This window comes from Lotus japonicus, chromosome 2 (assembly GCF_012489685.1).
Source record: "Lotus japonicus ecotype B-129 chromosome 2, LjGifu_v1.2".
Classification (NCBI taxonomy): domain Eukaryota; kingdom Viridiplantae; phylum Streptophyta; class Magnoliopsida; order Fabales; family Fabaceae; genus Lotus; species Lotus japonicus.
Window position 1 is genome coordinate 53,034,102 of NC_080042.1, and position 13,911 is coordinate 53,048,012.

Consider the following 13,911-nt stretch of genomic DNA (forward strand, 5'->3'; position numbering starts at 1 on the left):
TGGCCTTGTAGTCACACCGCAGAAACTCCAACCATTGCCAAAAATATACCCCTTCAAAAAGGATAGTATGTGAAGGCTCTAAAAAATAAATCAGTTTGTTATTGTTATAATATCAAAATGAACCTAACACCACATGACTTAAAATCAGACTAAGGTGCTAGTGAGCCCAATGTGAAGTCGATGATCATTTTGCATGTATCTATAAAATGAAATAAAATAAAATAGATTGGATGACTGTTATAAAAAAAAAAGTGTAACTAGAAAGTATTTTACCTAGTTTTACTCTTACAGTAGGCCTCTAGCAACCTTTTCACGAAGAAGTTTTTCTGCCTTGTCATTCTCGCCTTTTTTAAAGAATGACTGAATAATTGTTTCAAAAGTTATAGCATTAGGAATGCAGCCGTCATCTTCCATTTTCAACAGTAATTCCAGCGATTAATCAAACAAGCCTTCTTTACAAAGCCCATTGATCATAATAGTATACGTCTGGACAGTTAGATGATAGCCTTTACTCAAAAGATCCTTGAAAACCTCTTGTGCATTCTTAAGTCTTCCTTCTTCACATAGTCCATTCAGAAGTATTGTGTATGTGCGCACATTCGGCTGAATACCATGATCTTTAATTTTCTTGACAAGTGCAATGGCTTTGTCAACATTATTGTTTTTGCATAAAGCATCCAATAAAGAATTATAAGTGATTGCATCGGGAGGTAGACCTCTATGACGCATCTGATCAACAAGCTCCCAAGCATGAGAGATTTTCCCTGATTTGCATAAACCATCAATAAGAGAATTGTAGGTTACTGCATTAGGACTAATATTTTTGCAATCCATTTCTGCAAGGAGGTTCAAGGCTTCATCCACCATTTTAATCTTACACAAACCATTAATCATAATAGAGTAGCTCTGAACATTAGGAGTCGCTCCCCTCCGAGCCATAGCATTGAATACATCTTGGGCTTTATTCACTTCATTAACTAGGCAATACCCATCCATCAAGGAACACCTTGTTTCATCATCACAGCTAACATTAGGAGATATTCTCTTTGCAAGCATTTCAGAATATAAATTGCAAGCATGACTTACAAGTTTATCTTTACACAGGCTATCAATGATTGTGTTGTACATTACCACATCAGGCCTCACCATTCGCCCTTCAATCCGCCTAAGCAACTCCAGAGCAGCTCTCGTTTCCCCCATTGATCAAGGTCTCGTAAGTGACATGATCCAACCGAAACCCCTGAGCTACCACGTCATCATGAAATTTCAGAGCTCTCTGAACCTTGCCGTGAAGACAGAGACCTTTGATGAGAGTAGTGAAGGTGATGGTATTTGGGTGAAAACCTCTCTTGAGAATGTTGGCCAATACAGAAAATGCGGAAGTGGTTTGACCTAGGTAGCAGTGGCATTTGATGAGGATATTGAGAGTGACAAGGCTTGGCGTAATTCCAGTGATTTCCATTTGGCGAGAAAGGGATATAGCGGTGGTGTAATGTTTCATCTTAACGAGGGAAGATAAAACCTTACCGAATTCGACAATGGAAGGGGTAGAACGCATTCAGAGCAAGCGATTGAAGTGTGAGACGACATCATCAGAATTGTGAAAGGAAGAATGAAAGCGAGAGTGAGAGTGAGAGTGAGAAAGTAAGAGAAAGCTCCTAAACCTTAAAAATGGCCAAATTGAAGGAATGGGGCGGTGCATTTTCTCAGTTTTGAACAAAAGTTCTCTCGCTATGAGATACGAATATGGTTATTCTTCATTTTTTTTTTGATAAATTGGAGGGCCAAAGGTGGGAGTTGGGTTTGCCACCCCATCTATTGGGTTTGGCACCTCACTTTATTCAATACGGGATTTAAAGTTCCGTATTCAATACGGAACTTAGAAAATCGTACTGTATTTAAGCATATGTGGCATATGTTCAACCATTCATTGCATACTAAAATAAATACGGAATTTTAAATTATGTATTGATATGGAACTTTAAATCCCATAATGAATAAAGTGAGGTGCCAAACTCAATAGGTGGGGTGCCAAACCTAATTTTCGCCAAAGGCCGGTTATTCTTTATTTCTTCTCCATCATTTTCTCACTCAATATCTATATACTTTATAAAAGAGAATCCTTATCCAAAAAAATTTAACAAATGACATTCCCAGAATGATTTTCCTCCCACCCCTCTCTCTGGTTGACAAGTGTCACAGCCAGAGAGACTTTCACACATTAATTATACAAATCAATTTTCCTCTAGTTTTGATTCTTTGTCACCTATTAAATGACATCTCCCAAATAGAATTCATGCACAGCCCACCAAAAGCCCACAACCATGAAACAATTAAAAGGGTCATATTTGCAAAAGAAACACAAAAATCATTCAGACTAGGAATTAGTCAATCCAACCACAACGTTACCTGAGTTTTCGCAAACAGATATCTGATTTTTAAATGCTTGACTTTTTTCAATCATAATTCCACGTTTTACTGAGAAGTATTGCGTGCGTTACCAATGCTTGACTATTTTAAATTTAATCGAATATTTTATGGAATTGGCTTGTGCCTTTGCAAAATATATGATGGAATTAATTTTCAAAAAAGTCTCATTCTTTCCAACCTCTTAAACGTGGAATTTATTACTGATCAATCATAGGGAAAAAATCAGATAGTGAACCGTCTATAATTGAAAAGAATGAGATGGTGAAAAAATTACTTTCGTATCAGATAGTGAATGGAATCTATGTACTATAGAAAAGAACATCATTGTGAGACCCACTTAGAACACTTGGCATTCCATGACTTACTCTCACCCAACCCCCCTCATTAGATGTCAAGTGTCAACCTCTCCTCTATTCAGACCACCTCATTGCAAACCCATTTTTCTTGGACTTTTGTTTTGAGGTCCATCATTGATAACTTATTTAATGATCATTATAAATTTCATTAATAGCTGTTTTTTTTTAATTCAATTTCAATCCTTACTTGATATTTATTTACAACATATATTACTCCATTAAATAAAAATATTGAAATAAACATTAATTATGGACGAAAATTTGGTGCCACCATTCTCACCATTATTAAAGAATTTCGAAATATGAATCAATCAATGGAAGCAATAATTTTTTACAGTTTCATTCTATAACTGTAGCAATATAGAATGATGATTAATATCAGATCACATGATTCTCTCCATTAGATGAGCAGTAAATTAAGAAGGATTTATATCATTGACTTGCTCTCTCATAATATGTGAGCATTCATCACTCTTGATTGCTTTTCGTGATATATGCAAAAACATTACACTCCTTTTATGTATATTTCAAATTCAAATACTGATTGCATTGACCACATTGATTGTATTTAACAATTGTAGAGATTTGTTGTAACATTATATAATGTATCTTCCATATCAATGAAAAGCACCAAAATATTCAAACTTTTTAGAACTTCTTGATCTTCTTTGCAGAAATGAGAGCCATTGATAGGTATGCTTTCCTTCTCTCTTATTTTTCTCTCTATTTGTATTAAAAGCACAAATTTTGTTGTGCTTCCCTCGAATGATGATGATTTTTTTTTTTGTTGAAAGAAATTAATGACGTTGACCTGAATAAATTATTGATTTTTTTTGGTACATCGGAAAATGAATAAATTATTGATTCAATTATACTTTTACATTTATTTTACATGCATTTAAAATTGAATTGTTTTTTCCTAAATCATGTTTAAATTATTTCCCATTATATTCAAATCATCTTTAAATTTTAAAAACACGTTTTTTTTAGAAAAAATGTAATCAATATTCAATCTATATATAAAAAAATTAATGGGGTTACGTTTACTTTTAAAAAAAATAAATTAAAAAATGTCATGATCTCATGGATTCATGAGTAGATATTCAATTTTATTAAATTATTTTATTATTTTTAAAAATGTAAAAATAATATAGAGATTTGAGTTTGAAATTCAAAATTTAAATTTAGTATTAAATATAATTAATTAAAGCAAACTTTCAGGCATAATTCAAAAAAAAAATCTTAAACAACAAACAAGTGATTAAGCCCCAAGTAATTATGGACAACTGATTCTTTCTACTAATAACTAAAATGATATTTTTTCAATTATTCATATTAGACCTTATTCTTTAGAGTAAAACAACATTTTTCTCCTTAACCGTATCAGTGACTTGAGAGAAGATACACAATGAATTCCAACATTGATGTTATCTCTAAAATCAGGGTTTCGAGAAAAGACAAGAAGGTTGTTGTTAGAGTACTAAGACTGTGGAGAGTACCGAACGCAAAGCAACTTGACCAATCACACTTCATTAACATTATCTAATGGATGCGAAGGTTTGTTTTAAAAAATTCATAATTCGAGTGAATTTAAAAAAGCAAACACATTATTCGAGTTTATTTACCTTACTTGAGCAAACACAAAAAAAAAACTTCTACATTTAATAGGGTGACAAAATTCAATGTACAGTATGGAGCATGCACGTTTCAAAATTCGAGTCGACCTTAAAAGAGGGGATGTGCTACGAAATTGTCATACTCAACGTTATTATCAATAACTACAAGTATAAACCTTGCACTCTTCATGCAGGTTGTACTTCAAGTTGCAAACCGCAATGAAACCTATAGACAGTGGAAAAATTCTCTTTTACGGGTTCACGTTTGCACCATATCCTTCTATATTGTGAAATCCTAAAGAGGATGAGAAATTGATCTGTATGTTTTAAACGTATTTGTATTTTTAATTAAATATAAAGATCACAAATTTCAAAATTTTGATGCGGATGTCATTTGTATTGTTGTAGCCAAAGGAGAATTATCTGACTACAAAAAAGGAGATACTATAGTAAGTAAGTAATATATTGTTGTTGATTTGCATTCTCTAGAGTAAGTAATATAATTTAAAATATTTTTTTATTTTTCAAATTTAATAACTATCTATTTAATCTAGCGATTAAATTCCAGCGAAAGTGAAACTTGCGGTGTACACTATGGGAAGATTTCGCTCAACAATTTTTATAGTATATTGCGGAAGGACACGATGGTCTAGTGGTTTCTTATTCTGCAGTTTTGTAAAATGAAAATGTACAGAAGAACTATATTGTAATTACCAAAAATACTTATTTTTCATATGAAAACTAATATAAAAATGATTTTTCATATTACTTAAGTATTTTTTAAAAAAATTAAGAGTAAATATAAAGTAATGGTATGATAAATTGAAAGTGAAAATATGATTTGAAAAACATAATTTTTTATATATATAAGCATAAAATTAAATAAAAACTAGAAGCAAACAAGAACCCAGCAACCAGCCGAGCATCACCACCGCAAGAAGAAAAATATTGAGGTCGGAAGGGAACCGTAGCCTCAACGCCCTTAACCCACTAAGCATAGTAGTTGGCCAACCCAAAAACCCACACCAACTTGTCACCACAAAAGCTTCAATCCACATGCTCAGCCGTCGCGAATACCCAGCACGGTCAAAAGCCGAAACCATACAGAAAACCCTAACAGAAACCCCAAAACCACCATACCCAAAACAACGACGAAGGAGCCAGGAGAACCCACACTTACATGGTAAAAAACTTCCACGGGGAAAAACATTTTGCATAAAAAAAATTAATGTAATTCAATAATTTTTGCTAACTCTTCATTCTCCTCCAAATGTCTATTTTCTCTTACCACTTTTGCTAATTCTCGAGAACAAATATTTAGGATTAAATATATATGAAGTTTTTGTTAAATTTTGCAAGTTTTGTGACACTCATTGTGATTTTGTTTGGTTGAATGCTCATTTTTTTCATATCTTAATTCATTAATATTTGTCTAAATAATGAGATCAATATTCGCCGTGCAACGCACGGGGTAAAAACGCTAGTATCTCTTAATTTTGTTTGGTTGTTTTGTTGGTTTTTTATATTTCAGTTTTCACTCTTTTTTCACCTGACATTGTAGGCCTAGTTTCTTTACTATTTCAAAAAATTATTCACACTATTGCAACATTGCTTCAAATCTTGATCCTCCAAACATAGAAAATGTACCTGGATTTCACATGGTATCGATGTTAATTTTTACCCGCACATTGAATGATTGGAAGTCATGTTAAGTCTTTAGCTTTTTTTTTTGGTCAAAGGAAGCTTGTTCAATAATAAAGGGCTGAAAACAAGCCCAAGCCAACAGGCAATACAAGAGGCCCAAGGCCAAAGCACCCACGTCTGAGGAGAAGACAGGGACAAAAGCATGAAAGCAACACAAGAAAGCAGCGGGAATCTACCCATGTGCTTTGGCAAAAGAAACAAGAAAGTAGTTGGGACTTTTACAATAAGTGACATAAAGAACACACTGTAAGATCAAGGTTTGATCAGTGGTTGCATCTCTATATTTTGATGATTACAATTAAGGTTTGTGATGATGAACAATTGTGGTTCCCTAACGTTTGTCTTTTTAAGTTGTGACAAACAGGTTCTGAATCTGACCCAAGCCTATTCGTTCAGAAGAAGAAGAACCAAGGGTTACTAAAAAGAGAGCTATTTAATCTATCATGTTCGTTCTGAACAGTGGCAAATACTTCAGAAGCTCTGAAGATGGAAGCTCTCAAGAAGTTCTGAAGAACTCAAGTCAGAAGTTCTGAAGACCAGATGTTCCAGTGGAACGGTCCAGAAGCAGAAGACTCAAGTTCTGAAGACTTACAAGAAGTTGGTTCTGAAGACCCAAGCTATTCTAGCTCTGACGATCAGAAGTTCTGAGGAACTTATTCAGAAGCAGAAGTTGCACGGTCAGAGGAATCCAAGCTTCAATCTGACGATGATCAGAAGCTTCATCAACGTTCATCTGAAGCTCCTTCATCACAAGTCAACTGGTGAAAGGACAGGTCGCTATCACAGTACAACGTCGTACAAGTCTCAGTCTGTCCGCCACCTATCTTGTACAGCCTAGCAGTCTGATATTACAGAATTGCCACTCCAACGGATAAAACCCTAGCAACGGCTACATCACAAGTCTCGGAGTTTATAAAGGCTGAAGAAAGAAGAAAGAGGCTAAGAAACCTTGCTGAAAATATTCAACATATACGAACCATTCTCTTAACATTATTTCTTCACTGCTCTTAAACATCTGAGTTTACTATTCGCTTGTTAGAAGCACTCATTGTAAACCCGAAACCTTTTACATCATATTGTAAAGTTCATCAAGAGACCAAGGTTGGTCGGATCTTGAGAGGACTGAATCAAGGCTGATTCAGTATTTAGCTAGTCTTAAGAGGATCGGTAGATCAGCTTCTTAAGAGGATACTAGTGAAAAAATCAGTGTACTGTTAGTCACTTAGCAGGTTGCAAAGTGCAGTTGTAACACTCATTGATTTTAGTGGATTACCTTCATCAGAAGAAGGAAGAAATCACCTTCACAGGTGGACTGGATTAGCTTGAGCTTTTATCTCAAGTGAACCAGGATAAAATACTTGTGTGCTTTACTTCCTATCTTCAGCACTTAGTTTTTATCTTTGAGTTTTGAAAAAGGCCAAAAGTTTACCAGAGATACAAAAACTCTATTCAAACCCCCCCCCCCCCCCCTTTCTAGTGTTTTTCGCACCTTCAATTGGCATCAGAGCTCCGGTTCTGATTTTAACACCTAACAGTGTTCAGTGATCCAGAACCTTGTGTGAAAAACAAACAATGGCCCAAGCCAATACTTCCGCTGACAACAACAACAACAACAATCAACTCAGAGCACCAATCTTTGATGGTGAAAAGTTTGAGTACTGGAAAGATAGAATAGAATGTTATTTCCTTGGTACTGACCCAGATCTCTGGGATATGGTCATTGAAGGCTATACTGATCCAGTAGATGCTTCGGGTGTGAAGATCCCTCGTTCTGAAATGACTGACGCTCAGAAGAAGCGTTTCAAGGATCATCACAAGGCGAAGTTCATGCTATTCAGCTCAATATCATATATTGAGTATGAGAAGATCTCTGACAAAGAAACTGCTAAATCCATCTTTAACTCCTTGGTCATGACGCATGAAGGAAATGAAGAGGTCAAGGAAACCAAGGCTCTTGCTCTCATACAACAATATGAGCAGTTTAAGATGGAATCTGGTGAAACCATTGAGGAGATGTACTCAAGGTTTCAAACTCTGATTGCTGGAATCAGAGTGCTAAACAAGGGCTACTCTACTGGTGATCATGTCAAGAAGATTATCAGAAGTTTGCCTAAGGAGTGGAGAGCTTTTGTCACTGCACTGAAACTCTCCAGAAATTTGAACTCCCTGAAGTTAGAAGAGCTCGTGAGTCATCTCAGAAGCCATGAGATTGAACTCAAAGGAGACAAGCCTCAGAAGAAAGACAAGTCTATTGCTCTTAAGTCAAAGTCTGACAAAGCAAAAGCCTATCAGGCAGAAGAGGAAAATTCATCTGAAGAGCTATCAGATGCGTCTGATGATGAAGAGTTGTCTCTTTTCACAAAGAAGTTAAGCAAACTCTGGAAGAACAGAAATATCAAGGGCAAAGGACCAAAGAAAAGTTCAGGAAGATATGAATCGTCATCTGGTCAGAAGAAGTCATCTGGAAAGGAAGTCACTTGCTTCGAGTGCAAGGAATCTGGGCACTACAAGAGTGACTGTCCCATAAGAGACCAAGAAAAGTCTTCAAGAAGAAAGCTCTCATAACCTTTGATGCAATTGATTCTGATGAAGCTGAGTCAGAAGAAGATGAAGCTGTGGAGGCTCTAATGGCTACCACTAGCAAAGGTGCTGGAGCTTTAAAAAATGATTCAGACTCTGAGGATGATGATGAGGTATTCTCTAACTTTTCTCTATCTGAGCTAAGAACTGCCTTATCTGAAATAATGAAGAAACATGATATTCTGCTAAATAAGCATAAAGAACTCAAAAAGAAATATGCTGCTAAAACCAGTTCTATAGAAGTTCATGAGAAGTCAGTCTCTGAACTCATGGATGAAAACTATAATCTTGTTAATGACAATGTTGTTCTTCGTGCTAAAAATGATGTGCTAGAAGATCAACTTGCATCATCTGATGTTAAGTATGAGACAAAATATGAGAAAGCGTTTCAAAAGTTCCTTGCAAAGGGCATAGACAGAAGTCTTATGGCTTCAATGATCTATGGCATGAGCAGAAATGGGAACAATGGCCTTGGCTACTTTCAATCCATGGAAGATAAGTCATCTGAGCCCAAACGCGAACCATTGCATAAGCATTTCGTTCCCGCTGGCACGGTCATTCCAGAGAAGGTTAAACCAAAGATGGTGAAACCAAAGGGAAAGTTCAAACTTGACATGTCTAGATACTATACTCAGGTTCCTATGCATTATCCTCCTGTTGCACCCAAAGTTCCAAGAACTTCTGGGAAAACTAACAAGAAAGGACCCAAGATATGGGTACCTAAAACAAAAATTATTCCTGTTGCAGACATCTTATGCAGCTCAGTTAAGACACCTGTCATGGTACCTGGACAGTGGATGCTCGCGACACATGACGGGCACAAGGTCTATATTCCAAGAACTGACACCGCTTAAGTCAGGAGGAGATGTTGGCTTTGGAGGAAACCAGAAGGGAAAAATTATTGGAAAAGGTTCCATAGGAGATGGAAAAACTCCAGTTATCAATGATGTACTTCTGGTGGAAGGATTATTTCACAACTTGCTCTCCATAAGCCAAATTGCTGACAAAGGTTACGATGTGATCTTCAATCAAACTGGATGCAAAGCTGTTAGTCAAACAGATGGATCTGTTTTGTTCTCTGGGAAGAGGAAAAATGATATTTACAAAATCAGATCCTCTGAACTGCTATCTCAGAAGGTCAAGTGTCTCATGTCAGTTAATGAAGAGCAATGGATCTGGCACAGACGTCTAGGACATGCAAGTCTCAGAAAAATCTCTCAACTTAGCAAGCTAAATCTCGTCAGAGGATTGCCTCATCTGAAGTACTCATCAGAGGCTCTGTGTGAAGCTTGTCAGAAGGGAAAATTCACCGAGAAGCCTTTTAAAGCAAAGAATGTGGTATCTACAACAAGGCCCCTTGAGCTACTTCACATTGATCTTTTTGGACCAGTGAAAACTGAATCCATTGGAGGAAAGAAGTATGGGTTAGTTATTGTAGATGACTAAAGCAGGTGGACATGGGTAAAGTTCCTAAGGCACAAAGATGAAACACATACTGTGTTTACCAACTTCATTAACCAAGTTCAGAAGGAGTTTCAGTCTTCTGTGATTACTGTCAGAAGTGACCATGGTGGAGAATTTGAGAACAAAGCTTTTGAAGAATTATTCAACTCTCAAGGAATCTCTCACAACTTCTCCTGTCCTCGCACTCCTCAACAAAATGGAGTAGTTGAAAGAAAGAATAGAACTCTTCAGGAGATGGCTCGCACCATGATGCAGGAATCAAGTATGGCCAAGCACTTCTGGGCAGAAGCAATCAACACTGCATGCTACATCCAGAACAGAATCTCAGTTAGACCAATTCTGGAGAAAACTCCTTATGAGCTATGCAAAGGAAGGCAACCTGATATTTCTTACTTCCATCCTTTTGGAACCTGTTGCTACATGCTCAACACCAAGGAGCAATTGGGTAAATTCGATTCTAAAGCTTTAAAATGTTATTTTCTTGGTTATTCTGAAAGATCAAAAGGTTTTAGAATTTATAATATTATTCATCAAACTGTTGAGGAATCTATCCAGATTAAATTTGATGATAAGCTTGGCTCAGAAAAGTCAAAGCTGTTTGAAAGATTTGCAGATTTAAGCATTGATTGTTCAGAAGCAAATCAACCAATGAAAAGCCCAGGGGATGTTACTTCAGAGGCAGAAGCATCTGAAGATGTTCCAACAACTTCTGATCAACTTCAGAAGAAGAAAAGAATAGTTGCTTCTCATCCAGAAGAACTGATCATTGGCAACAAAGATGCTCCCGTCAGAACCAGGTCTATGCTCAAACCTTCGGAAGAGACTCTTCTGAGTCTGAAGGGATTTGTGTCTCTCATTGAGCCGAAATCAGTTGATGAAGCTCTTGAAGACAAAGGCTGGATTCAAGCAATGCAAGAAGAGCTAGATCAGTTCACCAAGAATGATGTATGGACCTTAATGCCTAAACCCAAAGGTTTCCATGTCATAGGAACCAAGTGGGTGTTCAGAAACAAGCTAAATGAAAGAGGAGAAGTAACAAGAAACAAGGCAAGACTGGTGGCTCAAGGCTACAGTCAACAAGAGGGAATTGATTACACTGAGACCTTTGCTCCAGTAGCAAGGCTTGAAGCCATAAGGCTATTGATTTCCTTCTCAGTAAATCACAACATCATTCTCCATCAGATGGACGTCAAAAGTGCCTTCCTCAATGGCTACATTTTAGAAGAAGTGTATGTCAAGCAACCTCCAGGCTTTGAGGACAACAAACATCCAGAGCATGTCTACAAGCTCAAAAAGTCACTCTATGGATTGAAACAAGCTCCCAGAGCGTGGTATGAAAGGCTCAGCTCCTTTCTTCTACAGAATGAGTTTGTAAGGGGTAAAGGTGACAATACTCTTTTCTGCAGAACCTATAAGAATGACATTCTTATAGTTCAGATTTATGTTGATGATATCATTTTTGGTTCTGCTAATCCCTCCTTGTGCAAGGAATTCTCTAAGTTAATGCAGGCTGAATTTGAAATGAGCATGATGGGAGAACTTAAATACTTCCTGGGAATTCAAATAGATCAACGACCAGGAGTCACCTATATACATCAGAAGAAATACACCTTGGAACTTCTGAAGAAGTTCAACATGAGTGACTGCAACATCTCAAAGACTCCAATGCATCCAACATGCATTCTTGAGAAAGAGGAAGTTTCCTCTAAGGTTTGTCAGAAGCTCTATCGTGGAATGATAGGATCTCTTCTTTACTTAACTGCCTCTAGACCTGATATATTGTTTAGTGTGCATCTCTGTGCTAGATTCCAATCAGATCCTAGAGAGACTCACTTAACTGCTGTTAAGAGGATCCTCAAATATCTGAAAGGAACCACTAACCTTGGCTTGATGTATAGAAAAACATCAGAGTATACACTTTCAGGTTTTTGTGATGCTGACTTTGCTGGAGATAGAGTGGAAAGGAAAAGCACTTCTGGAAGCTGCCATTTCCTTGGATCTAATCTTGTCACGTGGTCAAGCAAAAGACAAAACACTATTGCTCTTTCAACTGCTGAAGCAGAATATGTCTCAGCTGCCACATGCTGTACACAAACCATATGGATGAAGAATCATCTAGAAGATTATGGGTTGTCTCTGAAGAAGGTTCCTATTTATTGTGACAACACAGCTGCTATCTCACTCAGCAAGAACCCCATTCTACACTCAAGAGCAAAGCATATAGAGGTAAAGTATCATTATATTCGTGATCATGTTCAGAAGGGCACTCTATCATTAGAGTATGTTGATACTGACCATCAGTGGGCAGATATTTTCACTAAGTCCTTAGCAGAAGATAGGTTTCTATTTATCCTTGAAAACCTGAACATGGACTTTTGTCCAGAGTAAGGTTTTCTTCAGAACTTCTGACCATGGTACCTCTGAAGTCATCAGATGTTACCCTCTTCAGAAGCTACTCGATCAGAAGCACTTAACCCACCGGTTAAACTTCTGTAGTAGACAATAATACACGTGTCACTTCATTTGTGACATAGTTCCTTGAGTCGCGTGGTATATTTGCTATAATGATGATGTCTACTCTCCTCTACTATGCTATTTTCAGACTATATATTTTATAACCGTTGATTTTGCCTTTCATTTATTAGAAAAACTGTCAACGGTTACCATTAAACCCACTATATGCACTGTCACACACGATCTCCCACTCACTTACACTTACGGTTTTGAAACTATCCGTGTGCATTGCATTCATTCATAATTCTTCCTCCAACATTTCCCCTTTCTCTCTGAACCCTAAACCTCCATCTCTAAGAATCACGGGCAAATCGAGGAAACCTAAGGCGAATGTTTCTGCTTCTACCACACAAACTGCCAAAGATCAAGAGAAGCAAAGATTCGAGGAAGCATAGAAGATTCTGAATGCACCAAATGTAGTCACCTGTGCAAAGAAAGTGGAAGAACTGAGTGTGTGCTGCGAAGCAAGAGTTGATTTTGATAATCTTGCTCAACATGGGTTTGATATTAGGGACCAAGTCAATTTGCAAGGATGGTCCGGGTACTTCAACAGGCTCTGTGGTCCAATCTATCACAAGTTGGTTGTCGAGTTCTGGAAGAACGCAGTCTGCAACGACTACTACGTCGTCTCCCATGTACTGGGCAAGAAAATTGTGATCTCTGAAGAATCTATTGCAAAGCTGCTGGGTATGAAGTTCCAGGAGGGAAAAAGGATTAAAAATGTTGAAGCAAATGTTGCTGGGATGAGGACCGTGGTCAACAAGGCGCTCTATGATAACTGGTCTTACGAGAAAACCAAGTACAGCATCAAGGACTTGAAGTCTGAGATGAAGATTTGGCAGAAGATCTTCATGCACTGTATTCACCCCAGAACTGGAGGAACTGATTACCTGAATGCAACTCAGAAGATAATCATGTACTACATTTCAACTGGTGAGCTTATATGTCTGCCATTCCTACTTTTCAATTATCTGAAGGAGTGTGTTGAGAAATCAAGGACCACAACTGGTTCTGAGAACAAGAGGTTCATCTACTACATTCTGTATGGAAGGCTGCTGTCAGACATCTTCGTCCAAAACAAGCTTGTCAAGACTCTATCAGATCTTGAACTCCACGAAGATCTGGCCATGACAGTTGGTGATGCTCTCAATGGCACAAAGTTGAAGAAGATGCAGATCATTGAGAAAATTAAAGTTGCTCCCAAAGAAGACACTTCTGATGAAGTTCGTCAGAGGGATTATCCCATT

At 37.2% G+C, this 13,911-nt stretch overlaps 1 pseudogene; it reads right to left on the reverse strand.

Annotated features, from left to right (window-relative positions):
- Positions 1 to 285: 285 nt before the first annotated feature.
- Positions 286 to 1,702, reverse strand: LOC130736618 (pentatricopeptide repeat-containing protein At1g12300, mitochondrial-like; annotated as a pseudogene).
- Between the last annotated feature and the right edge of the window lie 12,209 nt (positions 1,703 to 13,911).